The sequence below is a fragment of the Ambystoma mexicanum genome, chromosome 12, assembly GCF_040938575.1.
Source record: "Ambystoma mexicanum isolate Mex_15411 chromosome 12, UKY_AmexF1_1, whole genome shotgun sequence".
Classification (NCBI taxonomy): domain Eukaryota; kingdom Metazoa; phylum Chordata; class Amphibia; order Caudata; family Ambystomatidae; genus Ambystoma; species Ambystoma mexicanum.
This window is the reverse complement of record NC_090936.1, coordinates 17,821,097-17,842,955: the sequence shown is the minus strand read 5'-3', so window position 1 is coordinate 17,842,955 and position 21,859 is coordinate 17,821,097. Positions and strand designations below refer to the sequence as shown.

Sequence of the window (21,859 nt, the reverse complement as noted above, 5' to 3'; positions counted from 1 at the left end):
TGCAGTGCAATATCCATACATGCATTGTGCTAAACAAGAGACAAAACTGAATTAAAAAATCAACCGCACCACTCCAATGGAAACCGTCATCCGTCCAATAGGGAAATCCAATATCCAGAAAACATTTTAAAAAAACAAGTCGCATCCCAAATCCAAACATGAGGCATGGCAAAAAGTCACAAAAACATTCCGTCCAGGAGTAGAATCCAAAAATGCAAAAACCTAAAAAGTGAAATTAAAAAGATCCAAAAGAAAGGCACCGAAAGTTACCCCAAGTGTTCGAAAAATCACCAAATCTGAGGGAAAAACAAGACTTTTTTTTTTACGTGTAGCTGCAAACCATCCATCTTCACTGGACTCAGGCGGCACATAGACTGATTGAAGACAAGGGTGATGATCAAATTCCAGAATGTACAGTAGCATCTAGAGGCCCCAGTGGCCGGGAAGGGAATCACACTCCCGGAATTCTGCTCTGAGCCCCCCAATGGCAGACTATTATAAATTAAAATGTACAAATTGCTACATTAAATATACTTGCACATGTAGTTATATATTGCGTTAAAAATGTTTGGGGATAATAACGTTTTAGATATTTTTTTCACCTCTGAAATTTGACTTGGATTTTTTAGCAATATTATCAGTGAGTACCAGTTTAATTGCCTGACTACTACATCTGCATGCCTCTTCTGCCCTCTTCCTCATCTTAGTCCCTCTATAATTTGGAGACTTGTAGTTTCTTTCCACAAAGTTAGGTTTTTCTACTTCTGCTTTTTGGCAAACAACCATCAAGGGTGTGTGATTATGGAGAAAGTTAAAGAGGGGGTTATCCCAGTCTTCCGGGTCTGGTCCCACTCCCACCATGTGACCTTCTTGCAGTACCCTAGCCCCAGGGTAGGGATCAGAAAGCATGTGCCGTTCCCTGACCACATGAGGAGGGTCCCAGACCAGGTTTCAAGGGTGAATAACCTCTGATTCTTAACATCTGTTTCAATTACATTATATTTGTGCCAAAGTGACCAACACCACAATCCTTGTATTCACCAAACAATCCACTGAGTGTTTAAGCACCACGAATATCTCCTTCAATTAATTCCTGGGATGGGCAACTCCAAATTCATTTAGATGCACTACAATTGTGCAAACGTCTGTTATCTGCACTTCTAGATATCTCTATGACCCATGTCACAAGGGAACCAGTGGACAAGTCGCTGAGCTCAGGACCGCAGTTCACAGGGACTTAGGAACTTATTTTCAAAACATAGTTTCTTCCAACAGCACTTCAAAAACAGACCCCCATCATGGAAGGTATCTGAAGAAATGTTCAAACAAGAAAACCTGAATGGTATGTTTGTTCAAATTTCAGCTGTATAAACATTTTGGACAGACGAACATTTTGAACCAAATATAGCATTTGCTGCCATTTTAACGAACAAGGGGAATTCATTTCACTACAGTTGCACTGGTCCAGCACCTTTGCTACTTAATTGCTAGATGGCAAACACATGCATTGTATTTGCATTGGTGCTAATGTATTTGCAAATGCACAAACTGGGATTTAACACAGACAAAGTCCCCATGGATCTCTCAGGGACTAACACCATTCTGCCTCCGTGATTCCCGGGAAACCGGGGCTGTAATGCCCCGGTAATTCCGGGAATCACGGAGGCAGAATGGTAATACGAGTCAGGCGGTAAGCAGGCGGTTTTACCGCCTCAGTTACCGCCGGACACGTAATGAGGCCCACTGTATTTCAAAACCCTTTGAACAAGGGAAATCTAACACACACGTATAAAGTGGAAATCATTTTACTCGAGTAGGAAGCTAATGCTGTTGAAAACATTGTTCCAATAACCGAAGACTACAATTATTCAAAGACTGGTCACATGTCCTTAATCAAGAGAAGGGAACACTGCGCAGACCATCACAGAACACTTAACGCTGACATTATTAAAGTTAAATATTTACTGTGGGAAAACTACTTTAATGAATGGTTGTGTGTGCTTTATTTTGATTCCCCAAAAAGGCCTGAATTCTATCCTTTACTTGTATGGGAATGCCATTTCACAACCTCTTTTAAAGCTTGAAAAACACATCAAAGATTGTTTGCATGTACCTAATTGTGGTTTCTCCTGAAAGACTGAACTATGTACTTTGTATACCTTTCATTCAAGAGAGTATAAAGAATTGCAGAAGAACAAGAGGTACTCCATATTAACGGTGAAGCTGAATCTTTCTCAGAGTTTAAACCAATCCAGCAATATTGTGAGGTTATTAACATTTCACTGGCATAAACCAACAAGCATACGACTATTACATTAGGCCAAGAAAGTGGCATTAAAGCTTCTGGGTAATTGTTGGGCTGAAGGCTGGCGGAAAAGTATAGGTAAAAGTGGGGAAGGAAAATGGTCTGCTTATGAAGAACATTTTTGAAGAAGTTGCAATCTGTAATGCCCAACACTGTGAAGGCTGGACACTTGAAGGTAAACACAGGTTACCATTGTTGACAGCTTGACAAGAAAGGTTAAGAGGCTGCCCCTTTGAAGAGAATAGTTTGAAGGACGAGTGCCTAGCCTACCTGAGGAGGTTGAAGAAGTGCCCGTCTTTCAAGAGTCATCGACGTTCTAGAAGTAGTCCAACATTTGGTTGTCAGTAGATGATACATTGCAGTTGTCGAAATCAAGGTAAACTACTGTGGGACAAAAGGGAATGTTCTCATTGTAATACCAAGAAGAAATCTCTCTGTTGCAGCAGAAGTAGTAGTAGTAAGAAGTCATCCTGAGAAATATACCATTTTGACTGTTGATCAAGAACTGTGAACCATTAACAGTGGAGATTGTATTTTCTTTTCTGAACTGTGGCAAATCTTCTAGTGGGATTGACAAAGCACCATGGCCAGGATTACAATTGGGGTTATTTTGCTTGAGGTGAAACGTGGAAGATTTCACCCAAAAGGAGGAGATTTGTTGCTAGTAGAACATTTGTCACAAGGAGGAGATTGTTGCCATTGGAACTATTTTTGTTAATTAACTTTTGCTGTAACTTTACATCTTTTAAGGACAGAGTTCAGACATTTAATTTTCGGGGTTGAACATTTTGTCGAAGTGACTCAAAATCCTAGGGTAGGGAAGTCTACCAAGACTTTAGAAGGGAATTTTTGCAAATTTACATACTATTTATGTTCCGTTGAATTGCCATACCTTCTGTTTATGTATTTTATTGTTTGGTGTGAGGACCAGTTATCCTCACTTAGAGTGTGTTCCCTTAGCTTTTAGAATAGGCAGGGAATTCCTCGACAGAGTAGGGAAAGTGAGGCGTTTTGATATATTGTCTTTTAAACTAAAATGGCAGATTTTGAAAGATCTTCCAACACTTGTCCACCTTGAATTACTGACCTCTTACACAGAGGACATCTGAAGATATCCAGTTTCATCGATTAGGAGATACATTATGTACAAACCCCTGAGGAATGTCCAACAATTATAGTGTCCATGACTGAAACATGCTGGGTTGAGTTTTAATACTATGTCTAGTATTTATTAACATATGATCGATTCATAGTTCAGAAGTCATCGATTCATCAAAGAGATTGAGGTGACAAATATTTTGACATAGGATTCTGTTCATGTGTTATCAGCGTTATTCATGCCACATCTTCTAACATGTATTAATGTTATGACTAATTATTGTGATGATATACTCTTCTGTATTTCCTTTCTTGTAAATGACTGTCTTTTTGCCCAATTAGTAGGATTCTTTTTATGTCTGTTGTATAACACCTATCGTGGGTTATTGGGCTTTCCGTATTGCATTGATTCATTCAAACGTATTTTATAACGCCGTTGGAATCTCAAAGCTAAGTAAAACCAGTGTGCAATGCTATATTATAGGTATACATGTTATGAGGTGCAATGCTTAATGTATGTTTATACTATACTATACTATAGACAGATAATGTATAGAAGAAGCCAGGATTATTAAAAAATACTAGTAGCATTTATGGAAAGTAACAGTTGTGAGGATTCAGATCATACTCATGAAGAAACTATTTAAATGACACAATAGAGGCCTTAATGCTGTGAAGAATTAAGGGAATTTGTTCCTTCTCCCCAAGGGGGAGCCCCCCTGTTGTGAGGAAAGGGAGGTGTGCCCACTCCATAACACCATCCCTAGGGGTGGAGGTAAGCAGGAGCTCACCAGGATAGCTTCCCGCTTAGGGTAGAAGGACTTCAGTTACTGTGAGGAACTCCCAAAACCAATTCACATGATGGCATCAATAGGGCTAGCTAACATCGCAAATACTTGACTGAGGGGAAAGTTAAATTGTACTTTCATCAGGAAGAAAGAGTAGTTGTCCCTTTATATGGCAATCACCAATCCAAGTGGGAAAAAGTAGGTTAAAGGGGGAGTACTCGTTGAACGAGAGAAAAAGACAAGAGAGGAAGGCATACTAAAGCAGGCGAGATCCCCTGGTAGTGTAACACTTACAGTAGGTGGAGTCACAGGAGAACACAGAGCCTGTGAAATTCAGAGTTGCTTGGGACCAGCAAGCCAAACACTGGAAGACCACTGTGTGAGAGAGACAGAACGCAGAGACGACTGGAGCTAGAGATTCGGTGGTGGTGTAAACACGAGATCCTCATGGTGGGCAGGCTGCTCATGCAATGACACCACCTCGAGGAAGCCACAGCAAATGGCACGGCTCCCTGTCGAGATACTGAAAAGCCAGGAGAAAGAGCAAGAGTCATACTTTGAGCACCCTGGTGAGAACAAACCAAACGTGAGGCACAGAACTGGAGAAGGTCTCAGGCCTGTAAGAATCCCACAGACATGCCCAAACAGTTTTGAAGGTAATGGGGAACCTGGGAGGAACAGGAGACCAAAAGGGATTCATTATATGCTCCAAGAAACTCATCCTAGTAGAAATAAGAAAAGCTGGGAGCCAAAGTTAAGAAACTTGAACTGTCTTAATGAAAGAAAGAGAATAATAGACATCCCTGAGGGGGAGATCAATAAGACAGGGATACCACTAGCCTGGGAGGAGGGTAAAGTTAACCCCGGGAAAAGAGTCAGAGAGTGGAATGTAATAAAGAAAGAATATGATGACATGAACGCCAAAAAAGCCTCGAGGATAAACAAACCACAAGAGAGATCAGGCCATGAAAAGGTGAACTATAAATGTGAAGGAAACAAGAATCATACAGGAAAGTTTACTTCTCTAGCTCATAAGCCCATTACGATTCATCCAATGATTCGACAAGAGCCAAGGAAAGCCATCTCTAAAGAGGAAAGTAAAGTCAAGAATCTCAGGACTGAGCTACACAACCTGATAAGAAAAGTCACGAAAGACTATTTAAAAAGTGCTCATTAACAGAAGCCTAAAGACTAATAAGAGAAGTGCATGAAGCACACATCAGGAGAAGGGATCCAGTCTCATGACCTCAGTTTGTTAAGTTAGTGGAAGGGTCAGTTAGAATTAGGTTTTGGACGGTTGGACATATTCCTTTTGGACATTCACAGATGACTGATGAGCACCTTAGCTATCAATATAGGTAGGGAATACCCCATAGCGATAGGGAAAGTTAGGCCTTCCTATTATTATTTAATAAATACACCTCTGAGTGTCTGCGCCCTCTGTCTGATCTGCCACAGTGCCGAAAACACCATGAGTTTCATTATCGACAATGTACACACCAGAGTCGACTGATGTACCTTAATCGTGAGTGGTAGTTCAGATCAAAGATACGTGTGCATATGGGATCATGCTCAGTGGTGTAATTAGGGGATTCATCAACAATGGATATGTTATTGTCAATATTTTCTTGCACCTATACAAATGATGAAATGTCAATGCACCGCAGGCATCACAAGATTCTAACTTGGAATGGTTTTGATGCAGGGCATTAACCACAATTAAACAGACCCCCCTGTATGGGATGTTCTGCCCAGGGAGGTATGCTCCTATAAATCCGACAACTCCAATATTTACATCAAAGTTTACGAAAAAGAAATTTAAATTAGCAAACATAGCCACACAAAGCAAGGTTTGCAGAGAGAGGAGCAGTGTTCACCCATTGGGATACCCCCAGTCTTATGGTCTTGGGTGTATAGTTACTAACATCATCTTGCTTGCACAAAGTGAGGGCATAGATGGAGCTCCCAATTTCAGAATAAGGACACAGTAAGCATATTCGGCCACAAACATGAATTTAGGTGGTTTGCAAATCCAAATACAAAACACTTCAACTTAACTTGCATCAGACCACTTTTAGCTTTCAAGTGTGAAGGTCCAGAATTCTGGGAAAGGAGGCGCAGGGGTCTGACTAGTTCTGAAACTGAGAGAAATGGGTGCATTCCACTTCCAACCTATGGCATACCCCTTCAGAACAGGCCTTTCCCACTAAATAATTAAACTGTGGTGTTTTTAAAACAGGCAATCAATTTGCAAATATTCTGTATAGTTCCTTATATGTTTTTTATTCTCCTAAGTATGTGTTGTGGATATCCTAAAGACATGAATGAATGTTAGTATTTTAAGCTTCAACCTTTACAGCTCTGAAGTAAAAGACACACTAGTAGTCAGTGGTAAAGGATGAAGAAAAAAAAACAGATAACAAAAACAGTTATTATATATCAAATACAACATTTTAATAGGCATTTTCAAATATTTTAACCTTAGAACACTAGAAATGTGAACACCTATTGATATATGGTTGTTAAATCCTAAAGAAAAATTAATCACCAAACAAATCCTAATTTTCTTAAATATCAATATTCAATTGGTAGCAAAGTTAATGAGATGGTTGATCATCTTCAACACGTGCTGATAAGGACTGGAATTACATACCTCCCAAATTAGTATTTATTCTGATTCTAATTCTCAATCCTAAAATCGCTTTTTCTTCCCACATGAAGCCGTGAAATAGAAAACTGTGATTGTGTGTGAATTGATAAGTTGAGTTCGATTCTTATTCTAGTTCTTTACAGTAAGACAATTGTGGATTTATTTTTAGTACATATACATTGCTAGTTTACTTTTATTTTAAGAATAATTAATTAAGATTAAGAAGAATCAAGATAAAACAAGGTAGAAGTGGAATCCCCATCTTGTATAGCCTGCCCAGGCATGGACCCAGCCCTATGGCTTATGCTGTGCCTCACCACTATACTTGTACACACTGACTGAGGGATGGATTATATAGGATCATTTAAGAACATCAAAAGCTAAAATCAATAGATTTAACCAGAGAATCCAACAGGAGGAAACCATAACATACAGCAAATGGAAATTTAGAACAATGACATATATCAAATTAATAATTCTCTCCTCCCTTATGCAAAACTATGCAACTACTCACATATTTCATTAAATGACAACTAAATAACTTAATTTCATCATTGCTATCACTGTAAAGCTATTTGTTTTAAGGATTATATTTAAAGTAAGTGTCAAGAGTGGCACAGGGTACCCAGGTATGTTTTGGGTGGCTGTGCTGAAGTAAGGTAGCAGATAAGCACACACAGCAGGAAGTTCAACAAGAAAGAAGAGTAGGAAACTGTAGCTGTGAGCCAAAAGGGGCAAAAGATACAAAGGTACAAACAAACTGGATTCCCTCTTGGGGTGTATGCTGAAATGGGAAAGAGTGTTCCACGAACCTTAGGAAACTCCAGCCTTCTGCACAGTTTGCTATAACAGAGTCCCACCCTGTATGCTCATGGATGGGAACAACAGCAGTGGGTGTCTGTAACACTGAAAACGCGACAAGGGAAGGGGCAGAGTTTGCCTGCCGGAAACCAACAGGCAAGCTCTGTACAAAGGGAAGTCAATGAGTAATCTAGCAGAAGGAAATGAAGGAAAGGCAGTTAGACTGAAGTAGATAACCTAAGGTGGAGTACAGAGGACTCAAGGAAGAGAACAAGGGAGCAGCAGTCAGGAAAACAGACGGGCTGCAAAGTAGGAAGCAGGTCTGCAGTCAATAGTGGCACTAGGTGCCAGCAAACTGTAGTGGACTGCGGAGGACTGTAGTAGGCTGCAAGGCAGGGAGTCCAGAAGAACAGGACAGAGAGAGATTAGTAGTAGGCGACAGACAGAGAGCCCAAAAGAATAGGGCTGCGAGTTAGGGAGCCCAGAGGAGCAGGGCCGTAGGCAGCGGAGGGAGACAGGCTGCAAGGAAGGAGCCCAGGGGACAAGGGCTGTAGGCAGCGAAGTGGTGCAGGCTGCAAGGTAGGGAGCCCAGAGGACAAGGGCTTGGAGACAGCAGAGGGTTGCAAGCTGCAAGGTAGGGAGCCCAGAGGACAAGGACTGTAGGCAGCCGGAGTGAGGCAGGCTGCAGGGCTGGGAGCCCAGAGGACAAGGACTGTAGGCAGTCTGAGTGAGGCAGGCTGCAGAGCAGGGAGCCCAGAGGACAAGGACTGTAGGCAGCTGGAGTGAGGCAGGCTGCAGGGCAGGGAGCCCAGAGGACAAGGACTGTAGGCAGCCGGAGTGAGGCAGGCTGCAAGGCAAGGTGCCCAGAAGACAAGGGCTTGAGGTAGAAGGCAGCGGAGCGAGATCGGCTGCAAGGCAGGGAGCCCGGAAAGGGCACTGGATCAAAACAGGATAATGCAGCAACAGGAACAGCATACAAAGTAGAGGGTCAAGGCAAACAGGAGCAGGGAGATCTCAATATGCAAGACACTGTGCTCCTGCAGGCAGCTGCTTATATACAGCCCTGCCCTGTTCTGAGGCAAGCTAATTGACAGCACCTGGAGCAGCACACCTGAAGACAATCTGCCTCCTCCCTCTCTGGTCCTGAGCAGGTGGAAGCAGCACTGGCCGCTAGGGCTTCTGGGGATTGTGGTCCCAATAACGATGAATGTGAATAGCCAGGAATTGAGGACTGTAGCCAGGTGCATTATGGTAAATGTAGTTAATTGAATAAAATAAGAAAGAACCAAAGTTGAGCAAATGGAAATAAAAGACCAAGGCGTGAATAGGAGTTGTTCAAAGAGTATTAGAAGGATCATTGAGTACCAAGTAGTCCATGATGGTTGCCAATGCGTGCGCCAGTGGCACGGGCATGACAGTAAGGTATTTAATTTTTATTTATAGCAGTTTTGATCAATAAAATCTTAAAATAATTACAAAAACATATAATGTACAAATTATACGATACAATGGAATGGAACAGTCACTTGGAATTATGCAAGCTCCCTGTGCTTTACGCCCCCATGAGCTTGGCGGACGATTATCAGATCAGTGAGGGGAAAGAGCTGGGGCATGCATTGTTTAGCCGTGAAACTGCTTTGGGCTCAAGTGTGCTGGCCTTGGCAGTCTTTTCACTGGCCTTTTAGTGCTCACGCACAATATTTCCACTGATCCATCAAGCTGCTACTCACAATGGGCAAGAGAAAATCATACGGTCATCCTCTAATGGGAGGGACCCAAAACAAAATTATCAGGAGGTTTAAGCCCAAACACAAGCCGACAGGATCTATACGTATCTGTAAAGAGGACCGTTTGGCCCCATTTGAAATAGCTCACAACCCCGGACAGGAGGGGGGGGGAGGAACTGTACACTCCCCATAAATGTCAATAGCTCTGCAGGTGTTTGCAGTGCCAGCCTTATTGAGACCCATGGGCAGGAGACACACAAGGTGGCTCTTATTCTTCACGAATTGCCAGTGGCAGAAAACTGTGTTTGTTCATATTCAAGTGTTGATGTTTGCTGTGATGTTGCAAGCGTAACTTCAGTGCAACCTCCAGGAGAAATGAACAGTAACATTAGTCCAGTCACCTTTATTGAAATTACTAACCCATTTGATTGCTTATCTGAAGGGAAAGCTCTCGTTGTACGGATGGTGGAGAGGAGGATCTGGAGTTATTTACTTGAGGAATTGTCCCTGGCTCAAAAAAGAGGAAGGTTGGGGGCAAACTGTCAGTTTATAAGAACAATACTCCCCCTATAAGAGGGAGGTTGATTAAAGAGGTGGGCACCCAGACCAATTTGACCGACAGTTCTGTGCCTGAATCTGTGGTCTGCTCTTTGATTTTGCCCAAATTGGATTGTCTCCTGCCTGACCTCAAGGAAATGGTCTTGCAGAAATGTGATTGCTGGGCTAGTGATCTCAGTGGAGTTCTTTGTGAATTAAAGGAGAAGGTGGTTTCCCTGGTCCCTTCATAGGTTACATTCAACCCCCAGAGGTTCTAAGGGTCCTAAAGGTCCCAGTCCCAGCAATCCGCCCTGTTTCTGAATACTCACACATTCCTGAGGTGGTAGCAAGGAAATTAGGCCGAAATCCAACCCCAGCATGGAGGGGGTATCCAGAGTTCTCTCTAAGGCATGTTCCTCTACATTCCCTTTTTCTAATGCTGGTCACAAACAAGGTCCAATTCATTCAACTTTGCACCCCCCTCTGTTGTCGGACTCAAATTCAATTGCTCTGGGGAAGGTGAGAATGTTCCCCCCTTCTGTTGGAAATGTGCATCCTGTCTTAAAGGGCCCAAGCTCTGTGGTGGTAATGACGAATGTCCACCGATTGCCACAAAGCTCTTGGGAAGACATTGGGCCTCATTACGAGTCCGGCAGTAGCCGTGCTGGAAACACTGCCAGGCTGCTGCCGGACCCGAAATACCATTCTGCCTCCGTGATTGCTGGAATCACCAGGGCATTACAACCCTAGTGACCCGGTAATTCCGGAGGCAGAATTCTGTAAATCCCCATTCCCATGGAGTCCTCCATTGGGATGGGGACAATGGAAACACTGGTTCCATCTATGACAGAGCCGGTGTTTCCTTTTCCGTCTGCAGGCGGGTGGTGTTACTTCCGCCAGGTCAGACCTGGTGGGAGTAACACTTCCCGCCTGCAGAACTCAGAATCAGCCGATCCGGAAACAATGGTGGCAGCGGATTTACCGCCACCACTGTTTCCGGACCGGCAGGGTCATAATGAGGCCCAATGAGTCCCTGAAAAAACAAGACTATTCATTGGATTTGTCATGTCAAGGGATGCCTTTCTATCATCGGATGTGATATGGCAAATTGTATATGGGTCGGATATCTCATTCTGACAAAACACTAATAATAGTGAGGAATTTAACCTATTTAATCACTGCTCAGACAAGATCACAACAGAGCCAAGGCAAAAGCTGATTGATCATTATTGAAGAGTATACCCCTGAGGAATTTCCTGCATAGAGAATGTGAATGACTGAATGATGAAGAATGAAATATGTTGGGATGAATGGTTTGATAGAAAAGAGGATTAGAAAGTAGAGAAATTGTAAACTACATGATTGATGAAATGTAATGTTTTTCGATATTATAAGGTGTTCTTCAAGAACTAAAGAACCACAAAGTTGTTGTACTATTGATGAGAATTGTAGATGAAAAACTAACTATACATTTTCAGAAACTGATCAATCAAATCTAGGAAGAATTATCTTTTTAGGAAAAATATCTTTTTAAGATTAATAAAAAGTATATTTTTGGATAAATGCTGAATGCTTTTGGTGGTTTATCTATGATAGATAAGGAGGATAGAGATATAATACAACAACTCTATCCAATAGTTGCATGGTAAAAGTCTAAAAAGACAGAGGACCATCCAAACACATTGTATGCACTATAATTGTAAATTACGGAGGGATTGTTTGGAGAGGTCTGGTTAAATATCCTCTCTTGTCTCTAATCTGTGTTGTAGATGAATTTTCATAAAGGCATTTAGCTGAAGGCCTGATGGCAATAGATTTGAGATGTTACCAGAAGGAGTTGCTCCGAATAACCTTGAGATCTATCTCCTTTTTATAGAGCTTATCAGCACCAGCAACAAATTGCCATGTGGCTTCTGGAGAGGGTGGAAGGAATTCTATGGTGCGCTGGACTGTGAATCCTACAGATTTGGCGGAAGTTGATTGACTGACTAAGGAGGGTGATATGATTGAAACTGCCTCCCAGGGTGTTAATCTTTTCTTGGAATATTGCAGGGGTAGCTAGACAGATGGAAGCACCAGAGTGGGCTGCATTTATTCATGGTTTTAATCTTATTGCTGTCCAGGAGATCTGGATGACTGCTCCAATAATGTTTCAATTCTATCAGTATTTCCACATTGCTCCTACTAAGGGCCTGAAGGGCAGACTCAGCGGTGGGCTTCTGGTTTGGATTGAGGTGACATTAGGCTGGAAGATAGAAGATATTCCAACACTGCCTTTTGATCTCCAAATGTTGCGTATCAGAACCAGCAATAAGGATATATTTTATTTATTTTATATATGTAACAGGTCTTCCAGCCTTGTCACCTTGGAGTGCTTACTGGATAGGATACACACTTTTCCAGAATACCCATTTCATAAGGCTACCAGACCACCTAGCCCCCTCAAACTGAGTATAGATAACATGATAGGCTAATCAATGGTCTCAGTATTGCACAAATCTGCGTTATTGTGCTTTTTGAAGGTAAAGAGTGCATGTGGGGCAACATGTTTTTTTTGGGGGGGTCAGAATGACCCAGGAAGTGAAGGGTGCCTCAGGTGTTAAACGCATATCATGAATACGTTAAAATATATTCTGGAAACTGGATAGAAAATGAGTTATGCTCAAAAGTAAATAACAATTTACCATTTAGCAGTGAGGCTGAACAGACTAAGATATTTTCTAAAATGGATGGCAAATACAAAATAGCGCCATGAGACCAGATGTTAGAGTCATGACTCCTTCAGATAGCAAATATTCTTTGGCAGCAGTTCACTGTAAGCTATGCATGTCTGGGATGGTATATTTAGAAACTTGGCTGGGGAAAAGCAGACATGATTGATGGTAAATCAGATAAAGGCAAGGTAGTTACCAATTAGTACACTACAGCTGCTTTAGTTGGAAGCAAAAACATGAGCTCATGGGGTTTTCCACAATATGAGCTGCCAATTAAACTTGGCAGGACCTCGAGAAGCAGATACGGATTGTTTTTTGACAGGAGTTAAAGGATGTGTAATTGTGTCCGGATGGACCTAAAACAAGCTTATCAGTCTATGTGTGAGTCAGCCATGGCTTGCCAAGGCTGAAATTATGTGGGCTTTATGAGTGACAGATAAGCCACCCAATCAAATATAAGGAGGGATTTTTGTCTGGCTAAAAGAACCAATTCGATATGTATCCTGAATTTGCATGAAAGTATTGCATCATTGAAAAGACCTATATAAGCAAGCTGATTGCAGAATCTCTGTGTGTGCGTCCAGTGTGTTTTTTGAACTTGTACTTGTATTATTAAAGATGACTGTGAGCCTACACCTCGGTGTCTGTTCCTCACAGATGCCAGAGGCTTGATGAGATGCAGAAGGACCTTCTTTACACCTCCAATGTCTTTTTACATTTTAACATTTTAACAGTTGGGGATTTTAACTTACAGCTAGAGCCATTGAACAAATTACAAGGAATGTGGGATGATCAGGAACTAGCCTAAAATGGCCCGAGTTTGATTGCACCTTACCATCGTAGATCACACCGGTTTGTGGTTGATTCTGCTTGCATAATGTTTCATTTAGAATTGAGAGCCTGTAATGGTAGATTTGCCAATGATCAACCTGCGAAAAAGACCTTTAAGGGTGCGCTAGGCCAGTCTCTCATTGATTATATTTTTATTTCAGGACGCAATTGGGAGAAAGTGGGTTACTTTGGGACTTTAGACCGGGCCGAGTGTGATAATTGTCCCTGTTTGTCCGCCTTCAAGAGAAAAATCTGGTGGTGGGTAGTGCCACAGCTCTCCAGTAACACATCAGATTGAAATTAGTGGCCATGCACGTAAGGGCGGTGAAACGGGTCAACGTCTTGGCCCATGAGGTAAAACCAAATATTTACTCTTCACTTCTTGAAAATCTAAGGATTATTAGTGCCTTAGATTTTTCAGTCCCTGCAATCTTGGTTGAATTTGACAAACTAAAATTAAATATCTGTTCCCATGTCTCTTTTACAAGGGGCCAAGCGCAGAAGAGAATGGTGCAGCAAGATAGCTGGTATGACGTGGACTGCGATGCCGTTAAAGGAGAAATAGAAAAATATGTCTGTTCTCCACTTGTCAGTGCATAGAACTAAACTTCGATGCCTGAGAAATTAATTTAAAAAAATGGATTGCCAGTGAAAGGAAAGATCATGTTGAGGGAGAATTGGAGGCCCTCTACATTGCTCTTCAGTCCCGGAACATAGTGTTTTTCTGGAAACAGTAGCCAACGAGCTGTTGAGGGGAGAGCAATCCTTGTGTTATATCAGTGCTGAAGACTGAATAACACATTTCACTGCCTATAATCTCCATCTTGTTCTTTACAGGACACTTCTATCATTACTGGAAGGGAAGTAGTGGATGCAATCGAACCCTTGAAAAATAGGAATGCTGCAGGCCCAGATTTAAGTCCAGCAGATCTATGTAAAAAATGGGGTTACTATCTGGGGACCTGTATAATGCAAAATATTGAATGCCATTTTTCTACAGTGGGAGACTCCTGATTCCTGGCATGTGGCAGTGATTGTCCCTATTTAGGTGGTAGGGACAGCCCGTCCACCTGCAGGCTGATCTCCCTGTTAGATGGCCTGGGAAAGCTGTTGGCTAGATTCTACTTTATCATCTGCAAGTGTGGGTCGACATTAACAACATTATTAGTGACCATCAGGCAGGTTTTAGGATGCGTAGAGGCAAGGTAGATCAATGCCTCACCCTGTTTTTAATAATTCAAACATGTCCTGTTATGTGGCGGATGAAGGTATATGAGCGGTTTTTGGATCTGAAAACAGCTTTTGACTCAGAATCTAGATCTAAACTGTGGCCGATCTTTTTGGCCCATAAGGTTCCCACGTATTTGATTTCTATATTATCTAAGTTGCACTCAAATACGAAGGCCTGGAGGGGAGCTAAAGAGAGGCTTGAATGTTGAACGGGGTGTTAGACAAGATTGTGTCCTTGCACAACTTTTATTTAACATCCACATCCAGGAAACGTCACATGCGCTGAAAAGTGGGGTGCAGGACTGCCCCAACATGGCTGCAGTTAGATTTCTGGGCCTTATTGTATGCAGATGATGCGGTTCTGATTGCCACCACTACAACCCGTCTACAACGATCTCTAGCCGTTTACTTGGATAAGTGCAGGGATTTACAATTGGAATTAAATATCAGTAAAACTAAATGAATTAATGGTGTTTACCTAAATTCTCAAAGAATTTACCGATTTTGGGGGGGGGGCATTCAGATTGTACAGGTGGAGTTCTTCAACTCAGGCCTGTAACTATGGGCCCCGGGGCATTACCCCCACGGCTCTGGGCTTACTGCTTAAGTAAGAGTTCCATGTATCTGTTTACATTTTCTATGAACTTCTAATTCCCCAAGTATTGTTTTTTTTTCCTTCTTTGTCGATGCTGTTAATATTGACTTGGAAAATGTTTTATTCATTCTGCACTTCCAAAGTCTGTTTTAAGTTTTTCTGATTTGCAACTGTGCAACTGTGGTGTAAACTGGCGATGTTATGTGGCAAAGGTTGAAATAAACCATATTCCGAAAGAAAAAAAAAAAAGGTTGCAATTTTACTGTTACCACCGAACTTCTAATCAGATGCAAAGAGTGCCCTTTAAGTGACCCCGGAAGAACACTCCATTTGAACGCCCATCGCGTCAGTTTCATTTTGTTTAATGACTATGTTGTTTAAGTAACTGTGTCAATGACCGCCTTTCTATTTCAACTCTAGGAAGTTAAGCACAGCAAATTAATGCATGCTGATTGTTGATGGAGTGGTACATCACATGCACCTCCCCCCCCCCCCAGCCCCCATTTCCCCCAAGGCATGCCCTCTTAAGCAGTACACACGGTTGAGTCGGGGGTAACACTTCAGCATACGGTATTGGCGCTTTATAATTGCATCGCATAATGATTACGGCTTCTGTCTAATTGCGTTTGCTTAAATCGTGTCCAGCTGTGCGCTGGTGTTTAGATCCCTAATTTAATGAGCTCCCCTAATAAAGAAATGCTGCGATTTATTAGTGGACAGACGTGTCTGAAACACCCCCCTCCCCGGAGACTAAATGGCAGCCAGCAGTGGCTGTGCCCAGGCCCTAGGTGCCATTTATATGAATTCCTATGCATGCGCGCGCTGCAGGGACGCTGAAGCAGGGCTGGCTCCGCGTCCTGGGAGAGAATCTATTGTCAGGGCCTGGGCGTAGAAGCGAGTGATGGATGGTCTGGGCTTTGCAATAAAGGTCACGAGAATCGGGAAAGAGTGAGGAGTATCAAAATGAGAATTGAGGCAGCAAAGTGCTCAGGAAAATGCCAGAGAGGAACTGCCGACGTGTATTGCTTGGGGATGCTGGCATTGCTGAAATAAACGCATGCACTGAAGATCAGCAAAACTGTTATATGGCACCGGCTCCCCTCACCCCCTGATAAACAGATTTAACTTTTGCATTAAATACATTCTTGGAGACTGAGCGGATCTCTGCTACTCAATGGATGTGTTAAATTAGTTAACTCCACCATCAAAGCATGTCAAATATAAAATAGAACTGGTGTCTTGGAAAGGATATAACAGCAAAAGTATAATGACCAAATCCAGGATGAATGAAAGAATAGGTCTGGCTGACAAGTCCTGGTGCAAGAATACACAGAGTACGCCAAAACAATATCAAACAAAAGAGCGCGTCCACGTGTTTCGTACACAAGCTCTTTCCCAGGGCACTGGACAAATAAACTTGGTCACTGTCATAAACATTTTTTATTTTTTGCCAATGAAAACATTAAAAGTAGAACATTTACTAATTGTTACTATCAAGTAGAACTAAAACAGCTATTTCCTGCACTGGGAAAACATTGCAGAACAAGAAAAAGAAAGTAACACAACAAATACATTTTTAAAAAAATCAGGTTGGAAAATGTCAATAAGGTGTATATCATGATTAATTAATCTGATTAGGCTTCTATGCGGGCATGTCTACAGACACTGATAAACTCATCAAAAACAGCAAGCACAACGACACGGTGTGCTCTTTTGGGAAAGGAATAGTGATGTAGGTTTTTTCTGAAAAAAACAGAACAACTTTAGACTCAGTTTATGGGTACAAAAAAGAAATAACAATTTGTCCTAATCTCTTGATGCCTCCAAATGAAAAAGTCGCAATTAACAAGCAGCACATTGGTCACGTGCTAAAGTCTTATTTATATAAAATCGTTTAATTTAAAGCCACAGCAGCGTGGCACATGGGCGTTATTATATTTAGAGGCTAAGTGCCAGGCAGGCCACCAACATCTCTCCCCATGTCACCATGTTCTGTGCCCACACTGTCCCTGCAACTACGCCTCTGACGCGCAGGCACCGAGGACCTACCTACCATCTACCTTTTAAATATTGTGTTTCTCCTAAGCCCAGGCTATAAATAGCCAGGCTTTGCTCGGTGTATTATTCGTGCGGTTCCAGCACAGGGTGCTTGCCTGCTGCTTGGAAGCCAGTGGCACGTCCAATGCTGGAGAAACGCTTTTATTAAATACCCGCGCTGACTTCCGGTTCTCTGTCGCCTTTTCTTCCCTTTCACTGAACGCGGGTCTAGGTAGACGTGCCCCCTGCAGCGTTCGCGTCTTGCTTCTATTTTAAGAAGTGCAATTTGAAAGCGTGTGCACATTATTTTCAATAAAAGCACAAAATGATGTTTAAACTCGACTAATCAAGTGACAGCCCTGTTTTGCCAATAAGTGACTGAAAATGCAATTATTTCAGCATCATTTTGAATAAAAGCACAATCTAACTATCCATCTAAATTCAAATCAATTAAAATACATGTATGTACTCTCTTTGCATTTTTAAAGCAACGTGTCGCAGCCTGTTGCTCCTGGCAGGAGGGGGCATGGAACCTTGCTCAGTGTGTTTGCTGATAGTAGCAGCTTTTTTGCTCCCAGCCCCTGCACTGCAGAAACCCCCTCCCATTGTATCCAGTTGACAAACAAGTGAACAGGTGCAGGAATTCGGGGCTATTCTCCTTGGCTACGCAGGAAAGAAAGGAGAGCTCACCTAAATAAAAAGAGGATGTTGCCCCCCAAACCCCCATGACCCCCACCCACCGTTCTCCCCGTCACCTTTCCGATTGAAATGTCAGCTTTCAGAACCACAATTGCTATTTGCAGAAAGTGTGGGGAGCCCTATTTGAACCCCCTCCCTAATTGCCTTCTGAGGACATGGCCTTCTTTTAAATGGTAATCCAGCCCCCGTAAATCAATCTGAGGTTTAGCCCCCACTCCCAGGCAGGCTTGGGAAATGGGACGGGGAAGGACACATGCTGGTGGCCATGATGGCTCGCCTGACTGGGGGAAGACCACTCTACCGTGGGAACCGAGCCAGGCAGGGGAGGGATGCCAGAAAGAATGGGGCACCTGCTCGTTTCAGGTGTGTGGGCTGACCTCTCCCACCTTCAGACCTGAAGCTAGCAAGCTGAAATGCCAGACTGGCAGACTCAGCCTTTCATCTGGCAGAGGTCAATGAGTGCCATTGAGCGTCCTTATAGTTGCGTCTGGTGTGCAGTTACAATGTCGAATCAATAATTTCGAATGCATTAATTTCGAAAAAAATGTCGAATTTTTTTAAATATTCTTTTTTTTATTTTATATGTATTTTTGGGGTTTGGCTAGTAAAAAAGGGTTATTTAAATAAACAGGGGGTTGGGGGGGGAACCCCCATTTAAATAAATAAATAAATTCAACATTTTCTTTCGACATTATTGATTCGAAATTAATTATTTGAAATGATTGAATTCGAAAATATCACTATAAACCGTTGCATCTATTATTTAAGCGCCGGAAGACAATCCGTTCTTTAGTGGGCGCTATAACATAGTTAGCTATAACAACAATAATAAGATGGATAATTATTATTTGTATTAATGTTGGGTATGATTACTATTCTTACTATTCTGGCTATTAACATTCAGTTTCTTCTTTATATTAGTAGTAGTATTGTTTTTACTGTTCTACACGCCCCCCCACCCCCACCCCCTACTCAAACCCTGCAATGGCTTGTAGTCTTACAGCTGCACTATACGGACACAACCAAGTCACAATGCTTTCAGTTTGCACAACACTCGGTACCTACCTGCAAAAGCCAAACTTAGGCCGGCGAAACTGTACACTATATCCATGTGGCCGACAAGTCCATGGTGGCGAGGAATCGTGAGACTTTCTTCAACCACTGCTACACCCAAGCCATGCACCCCACATGGCACTCGATTATGGTGAAGAACAGACCCTATTGAAAAGCACTCTTAATTTCAACAGATTACTCCAAGTGTTTGAGGTTGACAAACAAGTGAATACAATGCACAGTTCTTTCATGAATGACTCTCACTTCTCGCATCAGCAAGGGCCATTTCAAAGAAACTCATTGTGGCTGAGAACATGAACCATGCGATTGACAACCCTTCTAAAAAATGTCCAGAACCTCTGGGCCTGGCATTGACTCTGGACACCACTCAACTAGTCAACCACCCCTCCCTACATCCAGCGCTACAGGCACACACTGGACACACACTTCACAACAGAAGGGATTTTCAGTAAAGCCACATCAGCTAAACAGTTCTGAAAAGACTGATCATCGTCTGGTGAATGTCGGAAAGACTTATTTTCCTGACCATACGTTTCAACGGTATGGCCGGCTGCATGAAACAGACCCAAACATTCTCACACCCACCCATCACCAACCAACTCCTTCTCGGTCTGACCCAGATTACTACCTTGGAGGCTTCCAGTGGGAAACGGAAAATGCTTTGGACTTGTTGGCAGCTTGAATTATAGTGTGTGTGAATCATGGAATCAACGCATCAGACAAACGACTCGACAAAGAGTTGGTCAACCTGAAACTCGACGACAGGAGAGAATTTGGCAGGAGTCAAATGTCTGGATTAACTAAATCACCACTAAGAACTTCTACAAGGTATCCCAAAAAAACAAAGGGGATCTTCAAAACCACATATTTGAGTCTAACAACCGATGTCTGTAAAATCTTGAACACTGGCCAGACCGACCCAAGTGTTAAACTAAGTGATGTCGACAATGAAGTTGGTGGAATTTATGCAGTTTCCCTCTCCAACAAAATGAAGAACTTTACCCTTACCTCGGTGAACCCCCAGATGAAACTGTTGACAAACATTGAAAGATTTTCATGTCAAAACAGCCTGTTTCTCCATCTGTTTGGAAAGAGATTTCTGGATAATTGCCTCCTTCTCCGCCTACCTCTCCGTATTGCTTTCTCGATTTCAGGTATATAGACCATCATGAGCTGGCAAACTTTCACCTGATCGCTAACCTACCATTCAGAGCAAATGTCTTACACAAGTTTGCCATGCAACAATACCAAAGCTAGAATGAAATGAACTCCTAACCACCAATTTGGGTTCAGACCGAGCAGAGGAACCAAAAAACACCTTACTCCTCATCAGAGAGGAAATCCTCAAAGCAATGGATTCTACCCACCCAGCCGCATTAATTCCCATTCACCTTCTCAAACACTTTTTGGGGTTCTCTGGCATCTCCATGGCAAGGTTAGCCTCCATCCTCCAGGACATACGGTTCCAAGTGCCCAGCTGGCAATTCCCCTCAAAGCCAAACATGTGGGATTTCACCAAGGTCAGCGTTTTCCGTACGATTTTTAAACAGGTATCGGAGACCACTAAGAGCTACCATGCAATCATTCAAGACCTGTGTGAGGAACTCACGGTGGCAACAAGTAAGGCATACGCAAGTGATCACAGTACAAGGGTTTTTATTGAACAATGAATGTTGTATGCGGGTTGGAAAAACGCCTAATCTAAACTTAAAACTAAGATGGGAGCCAACGTCAACCATCAACTGAAAATAAGGCAGTCCTAGTGGCATAATGTCAAATAAAAAGGGCCTATGCTACGAAACTTATTGCCAAACCTTACAACGAATACAAAAAGGGTGTGTGATGGTTTTCAAGAAAAGAAAGAAGTGTTCTCAAATAATATGTCATGATGCAGTAGCGTGGGTCTCCCTTCTCGACATTTTGAGCACGGGGTAACATGGGATCTTGGAGCACAGTACAGTCTCTGGCTTCTCCAGCAAGAGACAACAGTTCTAATGGCTGCTCTCATGACTGTCAATGGCCAAGTCTCGTTTCCTTGAAAGTCTCTTGCTTTCGAGGACCTGACATATTCTAATAACAAAACAAATAGACAGTCTCTTTTCCATGGGTTTTGGGTGACGACATTCACCCCGGGATTCCCCTCTTATGGGTGCAACTCCCTAGAAAGTTCTTTAGTGAGACCAAGACCCTGGATAAGGGCCTCTCCGGTCCCAAAGTAAAGTTCCTTTAACAAATGAAAGTTTCTTTCCAATGTTCGCTGCGTGATGGATTCATCCTTGGGTCCCCTTCTCACTTGCTTACCACAGTTTCACGTAGGGTGATGGTTTCCCTCCTGGGTCCCCGTCTTCTGGGCGCTGACCCTTTTCTTCTCTTTAACAGGTTTAATTTCCCTTGGTTTCCCAATGTCTTTCAAACAGTTCATAGTGGACATCCCTCAGCCAGGTTCACCTTTCTCAACACACTGTTTCTCGGGAATTTAGACTTTGCCCCACCTGTCAGCATCCCTTGGTCGAGCTCACTCTTGCCAACTTCACAACCATTTGAATTTGCAGGATTCACTTCCCTTACTTTCTCATGTGGCGGGATTCACTTCCCTTACTTTCTCATGTGGCGGGATTCACTTCCCTTACTTTCTCATGTGGCGGGATTCACTTCCCTTGCTTTCACTCAATTTGTAGATCAAAGTCTTTTGATTGTATGGGGATGTTACTAGACCTCCTGTATGACCGCTTTGACCTCTTTGGGCGACTCGCCTTCTTGCACCCGTAGTTTT

General features: G+C 42.6%; 1 protein-coding gene and 1 long non-coding RNA gene across 4 annotated transcripts in view; one reads left to right on the top strand and one right to left on the bottom strand.

Annotated features, from left to right (window-relative positions):
* LOC138513182 (uncharacterized) overlaps positions 1-21,859 on the top strand; it is a 964,728-nt gene that overhangs the window by 184,173 nt on the left and 758,696 nt on the right. The window contains exons 3-4 of one of the 2 annotated variants that reach the window (XR_011281725.1): positions 13,613-13,805; positions 13,940-15,464. The exons of the other annotated variant lie outside the window; for it this stretch is intronic. This is a non-coding gene — a long non-coding RNA (uncharacterized lncRNA). Of the gene's footprint in view, positions 1-13,612; positions 13,806-13,939; positions 15,465-21,859 lie in introns of those variants that run through there. 2 annotated transcript variants of the gene reach the window in all.
* The window catches only part of GRM3 (glutamate metabotropic receptor 3), a 653,673-nt gene that overhangs the window by 559,540 nt on the left and 72,274 nt on the right, over positions 1-21,859 (bottom strand). The gene's annotated exons all lie outside the window — the stretch shown is intronic.